The following is a 16302-nucleotide window of genomic DNA, read 5'->3' as shown; positions in this document are numbered from 1 at the left end:
AAAGTAGCAATAGCATGATCGAGAGAGCATCAGGGAACTGATTGAAGCATGAGAAAGCAGAGATTAAGCGATCTAACACGGAGTTACAAAAGGGACTCAATTTGACAAGTAAGCGTCATGTATAAGAGTCCAAGTTTGTACTCCTTTCTTGTGTAGGTTGTGGTGCAAGATTTTATGTCCTAAACTCATCATAATTTCTTGTATAGGACCTTGGTTCTTTTGTAGGGTCTAAATCCATGATTCGTACATAGGACCAATGTTGTTGGTTAGCCTAAGGAAAACCCAACTGAAGTCTCTTGTGGGAGCCTTTGGGAGAATACATATCGGGTTCTTATGTGGGACCTTGGCTTTACTGTACAGTTTAAATTTCAGGTTCTTATGTATGACCTTAGCTCTTGTGTAGGGCCTAAAGCCTTGGGTTCTTCAGTAGGACCCTTGATCTTGTGTAGGGTATAAAGTGAGTTCTTGTGTAGAGCTGTAAAGGTTAGAGGTGAACATGATTTAAAACCACCGATAATGAAATTTAGTACACTCATGGGTGAGTGCGTCCACTAGGAGTGGAGTAAGTAAGTAGTCGAACTACTATATATGATTGTGTTTAAGATTGTCATTTGAGCAATTGTTTAATTATGCTTGTGAGTTTGAATATTTACATTATACATGCATGATTAGATGAATGCTTAGTGATTGATAACTAACACATCCCAAATACACAATATACACTATCTAGATATAGACTAGTTGTTTATTTGCAAATCCTTTGTAGTCTATGTGATTGGACCCTCTTTTGGCTTAGAAGCCTTAGAGTTATGTTGCATTTCTTAGTTTAATTGTTAATTAGTTTAAGTTAGGCAATTATTGTTTTAAATAGGCACTACTTTTAAATAGGTCCGAATCACCCCTCCTGTAGGACATAACCTTCATTCCTTAGCTTCGCTAAGCTTCCGCAAATCGTAGCTGCGGTAATCCCATTACACCATAGACTCACGTTTTCACTCCACTCCTTATGAACAAGGTAAAAAAACCATATCCTCTAATCCATAATAAACTGGGCCTCTAATGGTTATTTTCTCTTTGTTATTAGGTATACTCTCCTGGGTATCATGCTGATTATTTCGGTCAATTTCGTACTCTTCTAAAATTTCACCTTCAGTAACTGGCTCAACTGGTTCCATTTGTAATGATAATTTTTCGGATTCACCATGTTTTTCTTACTTCTCTACAACATCCTTGTTGGCCTTCAGCCTTGATACATCATCAAAGATGACATCTCCACTAATGACCACCTTCTGTGAAACTAAATTCCAAAGCTTATAGAGCTTAATGCCTTTCTCATACCTTATAAAGACGCACTTCCTAAATTTAGGATCAAACTTTATCCTTTATCTACTTTGCACGCAGACATATGCTGGACACCTGAAGATCCTCATCACTAAGTAATTGACGTCCTTACTTGTCTTGACCTCCTCTACAACCTTGGAGTCTTGCATTATATATGATGACTGATTTATAATATATCATGCCATGTTAACTGCTTCTGCCTAGAAGCTTTTAGACAGCTTCGCATGCAGCTACATACATCTCGCCCTTTCCAATAGAGTTCTATTTATCCTTTCTGTCTCCCCATTCTGTTGTGGGGTCCCTGGAGTTGAGAAATACCTTGTGATGTCATGTTCCTTATACACTTTCATGAAATCCATATCTTTGTACTCTGTACCGTTATCTGACCTAAGGCACTTAACATGTTTCCCAATTTACTTCTTTTCTTCTGCCTTCTATTCATTGAACTTGACAAACACCTCAAACTTATGCTTTAAGAAGTAGACCTAAACCTTCCTCTAGTAATTGGCTATGAATCTCATGAAGTATCATGCTCCTCCCTTAGATGGTACTGTCACTAGCTCCATACATCGGAATGAATATAATCGAGTACCCCACTGCTAGTATATGTAGTAGTCTTGAACCTTACCCTGCATTTAAAGTACCCTGATTTGTCAATCTACGTGGTGGTTGAGTCATAGAGTCAAGTAAGCCCCACATTGAAGACTATACGACTGAAATCTTAACAAGAAGGAAAAGTTTAGGGTAGCCTCAAAGGTAATTTAAGCCTCACATCCCATAACCAAAACACCCAGGTAAAAGAACTCCCTCATAATCTAAGTTTGATCAAAATCAAATAAGAAAAACTCCTTAGAAAAAACTTAGAATTATAAGGTTCCAATTGCAAAGTTCTATGAAAAGGAAAACAGATTTTCTGCAACTGTCGATAACATCGAACACTGTTCGATGACATCGAAAAAGTGCCCCAAATATGTCCACCAATCAAATAATATTTTCGGATAATTTCTTGATGACATCGAACAAGTATCTAGTTCAATGACATTGAAAAATGGGCACCCAATTGTCCAACAAGCTCAATAGGAAAATCATGAATTACTCGATGTCATCGAAATGCTTTCGATGTCATCAAAATTCAAAACTTCGGTGACATTGAAAGACCATTCAATGATATCGAAAAAGGGACTAATCTGCCTAGAGAGTTTTCTAAGGAATTCATGAATTACTCGATATCATCTAATTGACTTGGATGTCATCGAAATTCAAACTTCGATGACATCAAAGAAGGTTCGATGACATCGAATATAAGAACCCAAATATGTATAGCTAGCTTCAAGAATTTTTGGTAAAAATCTTGATGGCATCGAGAAGTATTCGATGACATCGAAGACCACTTAATAACATTGAGTAGAATCATCCGAGCTCTTACAAGAATATTTATGCGCAAAGCCTCAATGCAATCGAAGTCAGTTTGAGTCATTGACATCGAAGGACCTTCGATGATATCGAATCCTGATAGATTTCTGCCCGTTTTTTTACTGTTATGACTTCATTGCCTATTTATTAAGGGTTGCTTCCTTGGTTCCTCAGTGAGAAAATAGTGAGATTTAAGAGAGTTATTGCTATAAGAATACTACCTACCATCTTAAACCCATTTTCTCATGGGAGTTCATCTTTCAATCCTATCTTAAATTTAATCATTGAAGAATCAATAGATTGTATTGAGGAATGAGCTCCACCATTCAAGGATCTTCCAGTAACTCATTTATTGGCAAATCATTGAGCTGGAATCCTATGAATACTTAATATTTAGGAATCTCATCTACACTTAAAGATCCACATTTAATAGATAAGATTCACCAAAATACCTTGACCCAACACCGGTGACTTACATTAGGAGCATTTACAGCTGTTGAAGATCAAGAGAGCTGAAGACTCTCCATCAACAAGGGAGATCATCTTCAGTATGTGCTAAAAACAGGGCTCGCTTACTTGTAAGTAAGTTCATAGAGTCCATAGAATCTGAATACCTTTCCTTGTGTAGGATTGGGATTAAGAGTTTGTTTCTCAAACTATCTAAGACCTTTCGTAGGCCTCTGTTGGGAGAATACGTATTATGTCCTTGTGTAGGACCTATTGCCTTGTGTAGGCATGTGGATTTGCCTTATGTAGTCATGAGTGTTTGCCTTGTGTAGGCAACTAGTACATACCTTGTGTAGGTTGTGAAAGTTTATGGTTAACCTGATTTAAAACCATTGATAGTGAAATCCGGCACACTTAGGGTGGAGTGCATCAGCCGGGAGTGGAGTAGGCATGTAGCTAAATCATATATATTGTTGCATTTTTTATGATTGCTCTTGCTCATATATATTGACTGTTGGAATGTTTACTTTATGCACAATACATGTTTGATATAATGCAGCACTTCGATTTCTCATTATCTCAGAATATGAATATGAATGACTTCTTGGTAATCCAGCTTAACTTGTTTTAAATTGGTAAAATTTATAGTTTAGTATGATTAAAGTTTTTACAATTCCTATTTACCCCCCTTTAGGACACTTGGTCATACATCCGTACTTTAATTGTAGCGGTCCTACTACAATTTCATGCATTGCTTTCTATAAATGCAATGCTCATAGAAATCCACCTTGCATGCGTTAACCCCCTTCAACAGTTTCCATTTATAAAATTCCATCATGCGCCTCTCACTCATTTGCCCTAGCCGCATATGTCACAGACTAGTGTCATTTATGCCGGATTCTATATGTGAGGTGGTAACGACCTCACCTATAACCATGCTCTTAACCAACTTGTATAGATTTTTCAATCTTATGTACATTCGTTAACACCATTGCACTTTTGATGACCTTGATTACACCGCTAGATGCAGTGGATGTGCACCTGTTTATATCTAAAACCACCAATGATATCAAAATTTTCTTCAAATATAGGACATGCCTGACATCACCTAGAGTCTATATAACTCCATAAATATTATTACATTGATGGTCCATATTCCAATGGCCTTACATGATGCATCATTCCCCATCAAATCACTTCCACCATCATGGGACCCATAGGAATTGAATAAAGTTCTATTTGTGCACATGATACAAACATCCTGAATCGTGCATCCATGTATCTGAGAGATGACTCATATTTGAAGAGGCTGCGAGGAAGTCTCCTTTTGAGCTCTCTTCCGATACGCTAACTGATTCACATGTGTTCCTATTACTCTTGCTTTTTAGGTCATCTTTTCATTTAGTATCTCTTGAAGTACCCCTTTATGGCACAATAAAAGCATTTATCCTTAGAATTTGATTTCAATATAGACTTTTTCTTCTTGTTAGACCGAGATCGCTCAACGGATCTCCCACGTCCCTGACCCCCTTTCGCAATTAACCATTTTGCCTGAAAGTCTTCATCGCTTGACTTCTTCCTCATCTCATTAAACATGAGAGCCACAATGATTTCTTCTAGCTTCACTGTATTCTTCATATATAATAAAGTAGTGATGGGATTGTCGTATGATGTGAAAAGTGTTGCTAGAAGTGGCACCGCTTTATCTTCATCCTCGATTGTCACTCTGAGTCTTAATAACTCGCTACAAACCTTCATAAACGGGTTCATGTACTCTATGATATTGGATCCTTCCTTCATCCATAGCCCAAAAAGTTATTTCTTCATAAAAAGCTTATTATTGAGGGATTTTGCCATGTATAGATCTTCTAGTTTCTTACACATCTCTAGGGGAGATTCCTCATTCAGAATATTATATATGACTTCATCCGATAGATAGACGGATGGTGCTCATAGCCTTCTTCTCATGTTCACTCCAGTCATCATCCGCCATCTTCTCTAGTTTAGTATCCAAAAATGCTTTGCTCAACCTTTACAATAAAAGAATATCCTTTACCTTTTACTGTCACAAACTAAATTTTTTCTTTTTGTATAATTTTTATATATCAAATTTTGACCCTGACATCTTCGTAGAATTCCTGAACATCCTTAAACATGACGTTCTGATACCACTCTATTAGAGTTCTAACACTTATCTCACACAACTATGATGAAATCCCGAGCCACGATAAACCCGGATCAACCTTATGTATTAGAAATTTGGATCTAATACCATTGTTAATCTATGTGCTTTGTGGAAGCACATTCCACAAAGATAAAGCAATCATAATAACTAGAATAACCAAAATAATCAAGCAACCAAATACAAAACTTATTAATTTTACTTGGAAAACCCTTGTGGTAAAAAACCATAACACAAAGCGATAGATATCTACTATAATCAAAAGCCTTATAGTTTACACCACTCACCTTCTTTGATTACAGATGAAACCCGATCTCTCCTTGCAATGCGCACGTAGGAAAACCCTAGCCGCTTAAGAAAGTTCCTTCCCAAGCCCTTACAAGTGTTTAAAAATCTCTCACATCGTAAAACCATTGCCCTTAGAGAGAAAACATACTTTCGTCATTCAGTCCAATCGAAAATGGACTTAAATACCTTGATTTGCGCTAATCCGTGTAACCCATCGGTCGAATCGAATGAGACCTTCGGTCGGACCGAAATAAACCGACTCACACATATTGGTTAAACTAAAAATGTACAAATCTTCAATGTGCAAACTGAGATTCACCCACTAAATCGGTTGGACCGATGGAATACCGGTTGAACCGATAGTGGCCTTCTCTGCACCTTGAAATTGGCAGAATCCAAGACATCCTGCACAACACTTTAGCATGCTTGGTGTTGCATGGGCTACCCCATATCAACTATTAATTCTTAGAATTAGCAAATTAAATGAGATGGAGATGGGGCATCGCTTCTCTCTTATGAACTAACTTTTCAAGATAACGGAGGATATATAACATCATTTTTGTACCCAGACTTGCTCAGAGTAGATAGCGCATTGCTTTTCTCAGTAGACTTGAACTTCTTCCCACATTCGTGAAGATGAAGAGCAATTAGGAAATACAAGTCTAGCAGACAGTCAACAAGAATGAGAAAATTCATTTCTAATGGAGCCATCAGGAGAAGAAATTGTGAATCCATAAATGTGTGCCATGTGTACAGTGATCAGTGCTAGTTGATTAATATGTAAGACTCCATCAGGTGGGCCACTCATGATCATCATTTTAGATATGATTATTGGATTATTCATATTGAGTGATTAAGTGGGCCCTTAAAAAGGAGAGCTAAAGATGTCCTAGAGGGGGGAGGGGTTGAATATGTAAGTAAATCAGAGTTCTCAATTGCTTAAGTATTGAAATGTTGATTCCAAATGATTCGTAGGATAAACTTCACCTAAAGTTTTAGGCAGGACAACCTTATTTCACGAATTTCTTTAAAATCAAAACCTCAAATTTTGTAAGAGTAAATAAAAATAAAATATGACAACATTCACCACCTTAAACGAAAATTTAATACAACCATTAACCACATAAAAAGTAAAGGCATTCACTATATAACACAGGGAATTATAATGGTTCGGTATTCTAAAAATTGTCTTAAAGCAGCCACACCTGCACAACTTTCAAAATTACTCTCCACATAATTTTGGCTTTCACTATGAAAAAGGTTTTCCCAAGGTCACCTTAAAACCTGATACAATTCTTGTAATTTTACCAAGCTATCACAATTAAACCCCTTACTGAGATTTTTAGGCTATCTCAGACAAAACTTACACTGAGATTTTCTGGCTATCTCATAAAATCCAAATAAAGATTAGAATGTATACTTATCTTCACCATAGAAGACGTATCAGAAGCTTTTAGCCGAAGAACCACTTTCTTGAATGTAGATTGTTCCTTGTTCAGTTAGATAGAAAGGGTTTAGGGTTCTATTGATTTTAATTAGCTTCAAACCAATGGCTACTTAAATTAATTCTCTTAAATTTCAAAAGTAGAGTACATTTTACTCCATTTAGAATCAGAATAGAAAGATCTGAGATTAAGAGAATTAAATAAAAAGCTATAAATTAAATTTATAAATATCGTTCAATAGCTTGCTAATAACTTGAACTTCTCTCTCTCTCTCTCTCTCTCTCTCTCTCTCTTGCAGAAAGATTTTGATAATTAACTTGGATATTTCGGATTAAGAGAGGAACTCAATTTATTGGCAAAGAAGTTGAATCTTCGACTAGCCCGAGGCAGTCTTCGACTAGACTGAGAAGACCAGATTCAGTTCAACGGACTTCAGATCGCGTGGGATAAGATCTATCCAAAATTTGACTAGCCCAAAGACCAGTTTGACTAGTCGAATAGCTCTATTCGACTAGTTGAAATTGGTATTCGACTGGTCGAATTTTCAAAAATTCGGAATGTTGTAGTTGCTGGACTTGGAGCCGAAGTTTCTTGGGCTGGTTGAAGGACAACCTTCGACTGGTCGAACCAAAAATTCGACTCTTCGAATTTGTAACCAAAAATGATTTTCGCTTCGAGTTTGAACTTGGACTGGTTGAGAAAGCTTAGGCTAGTCGAATCAAAAGTTAGGCTGGTCGACATCCAAGCAAAAAAAGCATGAAAACCCAATTTTTAAGCGTTTTTTAAAACACCTAGTCCTAAAGTTTTTCTAGGGTTTTATACTTGAGATATATCAAATATCTGAACTTCTTTGACTTGAACTCGGTTATGGACTTTATCTTGACTTTTGAGCTTGATCTATTCTTGAACATCAGTTGATCTTTAGCTTGATCTTCTCTTGAGAATGTACCAGTCTTGAGCTTAATCTTCTCTTGATCTTTCTCGATTATGGACCGATCTTGAAGATCTCTTGTCGAGTTGTTTTGGCTATATGAAATTTGACAACTAAAGTGTGCTTAATCATTGTAGCACTTACAATCCCCCCTTTGTCAATTTTGTGACAAAACAATTATCATTACAAATATGACAATGCTGAAGTCTTGTTATCCGGAGAAATCTTGTAGTAGGAGCTTCTTGTAAGTTAAGAAGCTCAACAGGTACTCCCCCTTAAATAGTACTTCCCCTGTAATGTGAAACATAGTATCATTCCATAGCGCGTGCACGCGCGCGTGTCTGTGCACACACACACACAGCATTCATGCATTCATTCTACATTCTCCCTCATACTATAACATATTCATTATAAATCATTATCAATCATGCTAATTCTCTCCCTTTTTGTCAGAAGTTGACAAAGGAAGAATAAGATAAATATCAGGTAAGCATAAATAGAAATCCAAGAAGTATGTAAAAGCAAGCATATGAAATAGCTAAAGTCAAGAAAGCATATGAAATTTAAAATTTAAAAGGGTAAAGGAAGTGTAAAAGGAAATCATCTAGGTACCAACACAAGATTTACATATGAAATAGCTAAAGTCAAGAAAGCATATGAAATTTAAAATTTAATAGGGTAAAGGAAGTGTAAAGGGAAATCATCTAGGTACGAACACAAGATTAAAATATAACTTACAGAACCAATGAAATAAGTTTAAACAGAAGGATAATCAATCTCCATCCAACCAAGAGGAAGAAGGCGCAGGCATCGATGGGTCAAGTTGATTCAAACTCCTGGTGATATGATGGAAATACTTCTTCATGTACTTCATTGAACACTTGTGGGTTTGAACCAAAGAGTCATGCGATACATGCAACGCTTCAACCTTGTCCTCTAGTGATTTAAGTCGCTCATCAACCTGGGAGGGTTGGTAGTTGGAATCATCTAGATCATCTGACTCTTCTAACTCATTGAAAATGTCTTCCATGGATGTGTCTTTAGGTGGTTGTGCTTCCTCCTCTTATTCATTTTGACTAGGAAGAGGTTTCAGGTTCATCTTATTCAGATTGGCGTTATTGAATGGGAGTTCGAATTTCAGTGCCTCATCGATGGAATTTGAACGTTATAATGCAATGTAAGGCAAGTCATAAGATATGTAAATGGAATCGAATTATGCTTGGGATATAAGCGATACTGAATAATGAGTAGAAAATTAAAGATGGTAGACAGACATACAGACCTGTTACGCCCCAAACTCGGAAACCGGGCTCATAAAATTCCCAATCGCCGAATCTGGTGCCGACAGCCTTCGTAGTGCCCCATTCTCGGATTCCGGCACCCATATACCAGGTTCTGATCATGGGATCATACAAGGAGGATTTTCAGTATGAATTTGTTTCGTAATAAGCATAACCATAAGCATAACCCACAACAATAACAAGAAACATCACCACATATCTACTATAACAAAAAACTTTGAGTACAAGGCATGAAAGAAAATACAATATAAAGATATCAAAGACTTCGGAAGCTCAGTTGCACACTCCTGCCTTAACTCAACTTCGTCCTAGCGTCACCTGTACGCATCTATCTTGCATAAGCTTTAAAGAAAGCTTAGAGGGTGGTGTAAGTGTGTGCGTAATATAAGCATGTTTAAGATGCAATATTAGAATAATACGGAAACATAATGGCAAGTCCATAAATACCATCAGCCTTATTCAGGCTATGCAATGCAAAAACATAATAGGCTAATAACATATCTAGGCTATGTCATGCAGAATCATAGTAACCCCAATGTCATATACTAAGGGTGTAATGTAATATGCAATACAAAGGAATGACAAAGCTGGAGTGTGTAGTCAGGATGATAGTACGTGGTATCGCAAGCTGTGGGGTTCATCACAAGGGACTTCTATCCAAACTAGTCCCATACCTAAATTTGGATAGCTAGACTCAATGTGGTAAACTCCTGATCTCAGGTTGGTCGCGTGCCCCAATCGAAATCCTGGCCATTGCAAATGTACACATAATGATTTGGTTGCGCACTACCAGCCCGAGTGGATAGTGGATGAATGAATGAATGAGTCGAATGTTGAGTACACAACCCCTGCACAGTAGCCTGCCAGCACAGTAGCCTGCCAACCATTGGTAGCTCGCCTAGCCCCTTAGGCCCCGCCACATCAGCCCCCACCCACGTGTATAACAGTGACTGAGTGTCATAATACTAGTACTGAACATCTCTGGGATCATCACCGGTGTCTAGTACAATGCTGTCAGCCATACCAAGGCTATGTGGTGCAAGGCCTATGTAGCCAATGTCATATGCAAGATGCAATCACAAGTCATGTCGGTCCTCATCTGAATCCACATATCAGTACAGTTCCTCTCTAGACAATCACCGGGGTCTAATACACTCAACACCAGATCGACACCCCAACTAGACGTGTCACCATGCAAGTGGAAGATACCTCACTACTCGCTTAACTAGTAGTCTGCCAATATATACTCGGCACATCAGTAGCGGACCCATTTACGAGCTGTTCAGACTTAGCTTAGCATTGCCCCCTACCCTCGGGCGGGTAAGGCCACACTCCCTTCTAACCGACTACAACACAGTGGGAGACGCGACTTAATGGTATTCAGCACTCGTGTGCTCATACATCCACTGAGTCTCGAAATTTTAGCATCCTCCATAGTACCATAAGGGTTTGAGAACTTTCATCTTGGGGCATCTATGACGCCCCGTGCTAGAACCAATATTTTTGGTGTCCAATCCTGCCATCCACGATATGCCTGTGGATGCTACGACCCTGATGTCGCTAGGGCATATAAAAATCATGTCACACAATGCAAGATGCATGAGTCACACTATCCAGTGATGTAGAAAATCCTGCACGTACCACGCGCTCATGTGGGGCAACTCCGTCTCTCAAGGAGTCCCGAAAACAACCATCCCAATGGCATATGTTATGGTTAATCACTCCTCATAACAAGCATGCAAATGATGCGTATGGGCATGAATCATGGTGTATGCCATGCGTGATTATCAAACATAACAATGATTGGTCTCACACAAGCACAATGGGCCTCACAGATTGCAATGGCCTCATTTAGTCACAATGGGCATCATACAATCATAACGGGCCTTGTACAATGGGCCTCATACAATCACAATGGGCTTCATACCATCACAATGGGCCTTATACAATTACAATGAGCCTCATACAATCACAATGGGCCTCATACAATCACAATGGGCCTCATACCATCACAACACAATAGTCCTCACACATCGCAATGAGCCTCATATAATCACAATAGGCCTTATATAATCACGATGGGCCTCACACAATCACGATAGGCCTTACACAATCACGATGGGCCTCACACAATCATAATGGGCCTACATATCATAATGAGCCTACCCATCACAATGGGCATACATATCACAATGGGCCTACTTATCACAACGGCCCTACATATTACAATGAGTCTCATCATACCACAAGATGGGTTCCAAGGTTTGAGTAGCACTACAGGGTATGGTAGAAAGCGTTATTCTCAATGAAGGCCCAATAAGAGAAAATAGAAATGAGCTTAACCATGGGCCCTAGGGAGTTTGCAATGTGGACATTTAATCGTTATTGCTCCTAAAGTATGGCTCGCCTTAGATTCTAACTTATGATGAGGAATGGGCTTAGCAATGGGCCCTAGGGAGTTTGCAATGTGGACATTTAACCACCATTATCTCCTAAAATGCGGCCCGCTATAGAGACTATCTCACAATGGGACCCATGGCCCTTAAACTGGCTAGAAAAATGGATGGGCATCATAAACATGATCATGCGCATCATGGTGGAATCAACATCACAATTGGGCCTCACATCAGGGTCTCATATAGATATATCAAAGTGGGCCTCAAATACATCGCAATAGGCCTCATCACATCACAATGGGCCTCATCCTAGGCCCTTATGTACATCACAGTGGGCCTCACCACATAGGCCTCAAATACATCGCAATGGGCCTCACCACATAGGCCTTATATACATCACAATGAGCCTCGTCACATAGGCCTTACATATATATCACAATGGCCTCATCATAAGGGCCCCACATACATCACATTGGGCCACATCCCATGGGCCTCATATACATCACATTATGCCACATCCCATGGGCCTCACATACATCACATTGGGCCACATCCCATGAGTTTCATATACATCACATTGGGCCACATCCCATGGGCTTCATATATATCACATGGCCCACACAATAGCTAGAAAATAATTGGATAGCATTCACAATATTCCACACATCATATTGGGCGTCAAGCAATGACCCAAAGCCTAAATACATCAAGATGGGCTACATGAGGGGCAGCCCATGGCCCAAAAACATCATGGCCAAAGAGAACATTAATACATGCATTATGTTCGGCCTCATGGGCAACCCATATGCCCTAATTAAATAGCCAAGGTGTAATCAATATCGACCAATGTGGGCTTTATAAATCAGCCTAAAACTAGGCAAGTTGGATGGGCAGCAAAGATTCAATCACATAAATTATATTGGGCTTACAATCAGCCCACAAGGCCCAGCACAATGGATGGGTAGCACTAGCATGAGGAGAGACACTAAGGCTGGATATCTAGCCCATCTGGGCCTGCCTAGACGTCCAAAAATCTGGACAGCAAGGTCCTCATACAATGAGATGGTTAGTGGGCCCCGCAAGGCATAAACAGGGCCCACAATCACACAGAAACACAGGCATAGAGAGTACTCAAAACACCCCCAATCTGATGGGCCACAATACTTCAAAACAATCAACTAAATGTAGAATTTTCTAGGCCTTTGTTGGACATCCAGCCCACCCAACTTCTTGGGCCTACTGGGGTCAGCAAATACATTATCTGGGTAAATCAATTAATTCATGGTGACCCATAAATATCGCAGTGGGCCTCACCAGATGGAAGCATGGATAGAACTCATAAAAAAACAAGGTGGGCCTGCTATTGGACTGCAAGTCCTGCAACACCCAACCAGCTTGGACGGTCCATAGGTCTGGACGGCCTGGCAAATACATGAGAAAGGTGGGCCTTACATAGTAATGGGGCCCATGGCCCCGAAAATGGTATATATACTAAGGTGGGCATGCATTTACACAATAGGTGGGCCCTGCACATACACAATAGGTGTGCCAGCTAGGTGGTGAAGATAAATACATCATGGTGGACCTGCCGGCCCTGGATGGTCTGGATAATATACACATCATGATGGGTCTACACACAGCAGGTGGGCCTTGCACATCCAGCAGGTGGGCCCTACGTTTACACAGCAGGTGGGCCCTACTGGATATGAAACACATACATCATGTGGGTCCCATCGTCCCATGTGGACGGTGAATGTACAACACATCCATCAAGTGGGGCTCACCGTCTAGGAATGGACAGTGTGGATACAGCATTACATCAAGGTGGGTCTCACCGTCTGGACAGACGGACAGCTGGATATACAATACATACATTCAAGGTAAGCCCCACCAGCTGGATATACAACGTATACATTACAATGGGGTCCACATCCGACGTGGATGGCTTGGATAAAACACGTACATCATGCCGGTCCATGGACGAATGGGGTGGATAAAGCATATATATCAAGCTGGTCCCATCGTCCCAGCTCTGCTGGACGGTGAGGGTATAACACATACTTCAAGGTGGGCCCCACCCTCACACGAGCAACACGTGTGGGGTGAGTCCACGTCCAGCAAATGACGGACAACGTGGATGTAAAACACATACATCACATTGAAGTGGGTCCCATCGTCCAGTAGGCTAGACGGTGAGGATAAAACCATACATTAAGGTGGGTCCACACGTGTGGGGACCACCAGCTTTGGATTTAAGTTGATATTTGTGTTTTCCTTCATGTTGGCCCATTCAAACGGACAGGCAACAAGGTGGGCCTGATGTGGGTGCAACACATACATCACGATGGGCCTGTTGGCCTTGGACGATATGGATGTTCATTAAGGTGGGGTCCACATGTCAGTGGGCCACCCCACTTCAAAAGGATCAAGCTGGTATTTGGGTTTTTCCCTCAACCAGGCCTACATGGTCTGTCTAGCCATGCAGTTGAGATGGGGTTTGGAGGGTTGGATTCGGGGAACTAGAGAGTGGAAGTGGCTAAAAGTTTGGAGATGAGTGGGACGACCATGGCCATTGTAATTGAAGAATGAGAAATGAAAGGGAGAGGGAGAGAGATAAGAGAAAGAGAGAGAGGCAATGATTGCTAGCTCTCTTAGCTTGGCAATCATTAGTTGTAAGAAGGGTGTAAGAAGGCATGGGGGCTAGTAATTATTATTTTGTAAGAGGCATGGGGCTAGGGTAGGTGATGTCACCCTGGGGTGACATCATCCTAATGATGGTTTTCTAGGGAATTGCAACAACTGGGATAGGTGGGTCCTGCAATCAGCGATCAAGGGCTAGGATAGAGCGCAGGCTACATCTCACAATCTAAGCGTCAGATTGGCGCACGAGACGCGGCGTCAGAACCGCGGCGATGGTGCGGTTGCAATGGCATAGGTCTCGATTCAAGCTGACTCGAGTTGATAGGGTGCGACTCAAGGTCGCTCGCAAATACTATCTATAGGTCACGGGTCGCCGGAATTTGACCGGAAGGACCACGAGTTCTTAAGGAATGACAGGGTACTAGGACACAGGCCTGACAATACCCGACACAACAAAATGAAAGACTCTAACTATGAAGGGAGTAAGATCAGTCTTATTCCTAGATCGAGGATAGATATTGGAAGTGAAAATTCTATGCAAAACTCTATACTTGGGGAACAATTGGTTTGCGGGGAGGGCATTACTTGACTGCCATTCTGCATTGAAGCGACATAACTTATGGGTTCTCGTTTGTTTTTCAATATGTGACATTTTTTTAGTTAATGTGGCTATAGGTATGCCATTTTTTGCAACATCGATTTCCATCAACGGCAAAATAACATGCGGTGTCATTAAGAATGTCGCTTTAACGAATTTAATTGTGAATGTCAAGTTATCAAGGGATACATCAGAGATTGATGCATACATTCCTTGCACAATGGAGCAGTAATTCGTTTCACCCCATCCCAACATACGTTCCCAACCGACTTCAGAAAGAATGGGAACTAGACCAAAAGGAGAAATGTGGTCTATATTGACTAATCTTTCGATGATAATATCTTTAGTGCGAAAATCCGAAACGTGCTCCGAATCCTCTTCTAGGGCCCATAGGGTTCTCACACCAATATTAGTAGATCTAAACGAAGAGCTACATGATTTTTACGTGTCGTTTTCTTGGATCAAAACTCCATATTAGTTTACACAAGATAAAAATCAAAGAAAATGCTAAAGGAAAGAGTAGATCAAATTTTGAAGAAAACCCACCCCAAATAGGGTTTCAATTGATGAATACAATACCCAAAAGAGATTTTCTAGCAATAGATTACCAAATACTAGAAGAAAATTGAAAGGAAAACATGTACTAGCAAGAATGAAAGATGGCTTAGTCGAATGGGGCACCTGCTAATCAAGGAAGAAGAGAAATGAAAAGAAAAAGTGATTTCCCCCCCTTTTTAGGTGAAATCACGCGTTCGTCGATTGGTCCAAGTATCTACTTAACTAGTCGAAGAATTCGACTTGCCAAGTATGTACTTCGACTAGTTAAAAAATCACAATTTTTTGATTTTTTTTTTATACTAATTTTTTTTTATATTTTATTTTATTATCATTTTATGCATTTAATCAAAATAAACATAAACAAAAAATGCATAAAAAGAAATAAGATAATTATTTAACAATGCACAAACCAATATCATGCTTTAAGTTGGAAAATCTAGTTCTATCAAGTAGCTTGGTCAGTATATCTGCAAGCTACTTTTCAGTATGAATGTATTCAAGCATGATAGACTTACCTTTAACCAATTCTCGAATATAATGGTAACGAATATCGATGTGTTTGGTATGAGAATGTTGGATTGGATTTTTGGAGATACTAATTGTGCTTGAATTATTGCAATAAAAAGTCATTGTATCTTCCTTGATTCTATAATCAGCTAGTATTCGTTTCATCCAAACTAGTTGAGTGCAAGTGTTCACAACCCCAAGTGCAGGGTTACGATGCAGTAATAAGCTCGGTGAGACCGAGGTCGAATCCACAAG

The sequence above is a fragment of the Magnolia sinica genome, chromosome 9 (assembly GCF_029962835.1).
Source record: "Magnolia sinica isolate HGM2019 chromosome 9, MsV1, whole genome shotgun sequence".
NCBI lineage: Eukaryota > Viridiplantae > Streptophyta > Magnoliopsida > Magnoliales > Magnoliaceae > Magnolia > Magnolia sinica.
This window is presented reverse-complemented; position numbering follows the sequence as displayed.